Source organism: Helianthus annuus, chromosome 4 (genome assembly GCF_002127325.2).
Source record: "Helianthus annuus cultivar XRQ/B chromosome 4, HanXRQr2.0-SUNRISE, whole genome shotgun sequence".
In the NCBI taxonomy this organism is placed as follows: domain Eukaryota; kingdom Viridiplantae; phylum Streptophyta; class Magnoliopsida; order Asterales; family Asteraceae; genus Helianthus; species Helianthus annuus.
The window spans coordinates 162223082-162228449 of NC_035436.2; positions in this window are offsets into that span (position 1 = coordinate 162223082).

Genomic DNA, 5368 nt, shown 5'->3' on the forward strand with positions numbered 1-5368 from the left:
AAAGAACCGTCGCTTCCAGTTCGTGTCGTTCTTGGTAACTTTGAAGACAAGATGATCCTCTCCAGCTTTTCGCTTAAACAAGTATCGGTGGGATCCGAAAGTGGTAAGATCATACATCTCAGCCAACTCCGCCATGCCAAGGTCAATACCCTCTTGCCCAATGATCCTTTCAAGGGTGTATAACACCCTCCAGATCATCGGCATAGCCTGGATATAGCTGATGCCGGTAAGGGAGAAGAAAGATTGGGTGAATTGGGGAAAAGGATACGAATATCCTATCAAGAAAGGAGTGACCGGGAAAGCTACCCAAGTCTCAGAAATATAATCGCTCAGAGCGGTAGGGTCAAAAGATTTAAAGAGGGTGTTCGCCGGAAAACAATGACGGATTTTGTCAATGTAAGGATCAGTAAAACAACACCTCTCAGTGGGAGAATCCTTGATGATCCCTTGACTCTTCAAGGGACTGTTCTTCTTAGGATCCTTGTGTGGGGAGTTCCGGAGCAACATTTTTTCAAGACGATGGAAAGAAAAAGAAAAACAGAGCAAGCAAGATAGAAGGAGAAGGGGAATACCTGTTCAATCCTCTGATCGCGGTGATAAAGGGAAGAGTTCTCGAATTTAAATGCAAACGATCCTATCCCTATTTCTATTTATAATGATGATTTGTGCAGGGCTGTCATCTCCATGACGTCAGATCGCAACGGATAGTTCATTCTTAACGGCTATATATCCGTTGAGTTAGTTAGAGATAAGATTCAGCAAAATATAACTCGTTTATATTACATAAATACTCCTTATATTTTGGGGGCAATTGTTAGGGCTAGATTTTTATGACCTATGATCCTTACATATGATCCTAACAAGTGATCCTTACTTCTTTAGCAGATAGTGATCCTCAGAGGAGCTCCAGGATCAGGATCACGGATCATCCTAAGGATCCTCACACTAACGATTGTTCTCTTTGGATTAAATGTTGTTTTGCAGGAATTACTAGTTGGACTTGGTCTTAGCAACGTAAACAAGGAATCTATCACGCTAATTTTGCACATGCATAATCAAAGATGGACGTTATGAAGAATATGGAAACTCAGCACAATTCAAGGGCGATTATTTAGGCTAAATTTACTTCTATTTCTAAAGGGGTAACGAGCTAGTAGTTAGGTGATTTGCCTAAAATAGAACCACACACACTTGTATAAAAGGCACTCTTGAACATGCGGAAGACACAACACATTTCTCACACGCTTTAGCATACGATACTATAGTGATCCTTGTACCTAGCTCGTTACCATCCAAAGTTGTAACCATTATTTCTTATATTGAAGTTTGGTGATCGGTAGTTTCCATCACCCGAGGTTTTTTATGCCGGAGATCATTGATCAAGGGCTTTTTCCTCGTATAAATCCTTGTGTCACTTGTGCATTTTTCATTTGAGTGATCCTTCACTTTGTTCATCATACTAAGCATCATTCTCCGTTTACATAAAGTTTGGTTGCATTATCTTTAAGTGATTTTTGACCAAAACAATTCCTAACTTGGATGTGGCCACAGCTATTGAGGCCTTCAAGATGGGATTGCTTAAGGATTCATTGTTCTATGATGATCTTGTTATGACACCGTGCAGGAACCTAGACGAAGTAAGAACTCGGGCACTCAGGTTCATCCGGCTAGAGGATGACAAGAGGATCCAGGAGAGACAAGTAGGATCCTCAAAACAAGAAAAGCAAGGATCCTCTTTCAAAAGCAACAAATTCAAATCCTATAACAGAACTGGCAATCAGAATGTGCATGCTGTAGACCAAGAAGAGGATGATGAAGATTATCCTCCAATTTCTGAATACTGTTTTTCCGTTGATAATCATGAACTAATCCTTGCAATGCAGAATCTAGGAGAAAAGGCCAGATGGCCCAGAAAAAATGACAAAACAGCCGCAACTAAAGATAAATCAAAGTGGTGTGCATACCATGAAGATTTTGGGCATTTGACAGAGGAATGCATCGCATTACGAAAGGAAATTGGATATCTGCTGAGCAAGGGGCATTTGAAAGAATTGTTGGGAAGAAAAAAGCAAAGGACTCAGGATCCTGAAAGGATCCCTGAGAAAGCTCCAGCTCCTCCAGTAGATGCACAAGTGATTAACTTTATATCTGGAGGATCAGACATCTGTGGTACATCCTTCTCAGCAGCTAAAAGGCATGCAAAGGAAGCTAAAATGGAAAACGGAGAAAGACCTAATCGAACATCAAGTGTCTCGGAAGGAAAAATTATAACCTTTGATGAGGATGATAGAATTAACATCCAGGATCCTCATCATGATAATTTAGTTATTACTCTTTTTATTTCTAACCATTTTGTCCGCAGGTTCCTTATTGACGGAGGAAGCTCAGTAAACATTATCCAGCTTGATGTTCTGAAGAAAATGGGTATCCCTGAATCAGATATCACACCAAGATCCTCCGTGCTTGTAGGATTTAGTGGCGAAACTAAGAAAACCCTGGGGGACATTAAACTCCCAATTTATGTGGAAGGATTACATAATTATAAAAAATTTTGTGTTATTGACTGTTTGTCTTGCTGCAATGTTATCCTTGGCAGGCCATGGATACACGATATGAAGGCAGTCCCATCCACCTACCATCAATGCGTGAAGCTCCCTAGCCCATGGGGAATAATAAAGATCGATAGTGATCAACAGGAGGCTAAGGATTGTTACACCTCATCAATGAAACCAGCCTCGAAATCAAGGGAGCAATAGCAATTAAAGTATCCTCCAAGGGGTGTCTTGGAGGCAAGAGAGCAGGATGTGGACGAAATCCTCTTGGATCCTGATGATCCTGAATCCAAGATCTACATCGGATCAGGGATCCTTGATAAAATGAAAGAAGACATAGTATCCTTCCTCAAAAGAAGAAAATCTACCTTTGCATGGAAACATGAGGATATGACAGGTATATCTAAGAATATTATCACTCATAAACTTGGCATTGACAGGTCAGTTAAACCGATCCATCAAAAAAAGAGGAAGTTTGCACCAGAAAGAAATGCCATTATCCAGGAAGAGGTAGAAAGATTACTACGAGCAGGTATGATCAGAGAAGTGAAGTATCCAAAATGGCTGGCCAATGTGGTTGTTGTTCAAAAGAAAAATGGAAAGTGGAGGGTATGTGTCGATTTCACTGATTTGAATAAGGCATGTCCCAAGGATCCTTTCCCATTACCCCACATTGACTCCATGGTGGATGCAACGGCGGGTCATGAACTGTTAACCTTTATGGATGCATCATCTGGATTCCAACAAATTCAGATGGAACCATCTGACCAAGAGGATACGGCTTTAATGACCCCAACCGGTTTATATTGTTATATTGCTATGCCTTTTGGATTAAGAAATGCAGGTGCAACATATCAAAGGCTGGTGAATATGATGTTCAAAGATCAAATTGGACAAACCATGGAAGTGTACATAGACGATATGGTGGTGAAATCCAAAAAAGCTGAGGATCACCTAAGGGACTTGGAGGAAGCATTTGATATCCTTGATAATTATAACATGAAGCTTAGTCCTTCAAAATGTCACTTTGGTGTTAAAGCAGGTAAATTCTTAGGATATATGGTAACCCAGAGGGGCATTGAAGCAAGCCCAGAACAAATCAAAGCATTGGTGAATATCAAATCCCCTGCCAACGCTAAGGATGTGCAAAGGCTAACAGGCAGGATAGCAGCTCTAAACAGATTCATATCCAAATCCTCAGAAAAGTGTAAAGAATTCTATGATATCCTAAGAAAGAACAAGAAATTCGAATGGACTGAAAAGCATGAGAATGCTTTACAAGCCCTAAAAGAATACATCTCCTCAACCCCAGCATTGATGAAACCAGAAAAAGGAGATGTGTTATCCTTATACCTTGCGGTATCCTCAAAAGCAGTAAGTGCAGTCCTTGTTAAGGATCATGAAGGTACACAATATCCTGTCTATTATGTAAGTAAGAGTTTACTTGATGCTGAATCCAGGTATTCACACCTTGAAAAACTTATTCTTGCACTGATTATGGCATCTACTAAACTAAGACATTATTTTGAAACCCATGTTATTGTTGTTAGAACTAATTTCCCAATTAAGAATGTCCTCAGGAAACCAGAGATGTCCGGAAGAATGGCTAAGTGGGCAGTAAAGCTTAGTGCCCATGATATAAGATATGAGCCCAGAACAGCCATCAAATCCCAACCATTAGCAGACTTTGTGGCTGATTTCAGTAGTGATTTACAAAAGGAAGCCGAATTGGAAGTCCAGCAGCTGGATGAAACTAAGGATCCTTGGATACTACATACTGACGGATCCTCAAATGTTAAAGGCACGGGGCTTGGTATACTACTAAAATCGCCACAGGGGGACATAATACCCCATTCCATAGCTTGTGAATTCCAAGCCACTAATAATGAGGCTGAATATGAAGCCTTAATCGCTGGTTTGCAAATTGCTAAACATATGGGGATCAGGTATCTTGAGGTATACGTGGACTCATTGTTAATCACTAATCACTTTAATGGATCCTATGCTGTTAAAGGTGAAAAACTAACCAAATATTTAGAGATAGTCAAAGAATTGGCACTCTCCTTTGTTTCTTTCAGTTTAACACAGGTACCAAGGGAGGAAAATACAGAAGCTGATGCATTGGCCAACCTAGGATCATCTTTGAAGATCCCAGAGGATATAAGTATCCCCATCATCCATATCCTGGCTCCTGCTATTGAAAATCAGGTGGCCATGGAAATAGAAGAGGATACTGCAATGATCCCTAGTGAGGATACTCAATCTTATTCAGGATCATGGATCTCACCAATCATGAGATACTTACAACACGGGGAAATTCCTATGGGAGAAAATCCTAGGGCTTTCAGGATTAAGGTATCTCAATTCACAATCTTAAATAATGTGCTATATAAGCGATCTCTTGCAGGACCATATTTAAGATGTATCGAGGATCCTGAAGTTCAAGAAGTGTTAAAAGACTTCCATGAAGGAGATTGTGGAAATCACACTGGGGGCAGGGCATTGTTCTCAAGGATCTTAAGGACAGGATACTACTGGCCAACTATGAAAAGGGATGTTGTGGAGTATGCTAAGAAGTGTGATCCTTGTCAAAGACACAGCAATATCCTTCATCAGCCGGCTGAATTTCTACATCCTATACCATCCTCTTGGCCATTCATGAGATGGGGGATGGATATAGTTGGCAAGCTCCCTAAGGCACCTGGTGGAAAAGTACTCATGCTTGCTATGACTGACTACTTTTCCAAGTGGATAGAGGCTGAAGCTTTTGCCCAAGTCAGAGAGAAGGAAGTTATATCCTTTATTAAGAGAAACAT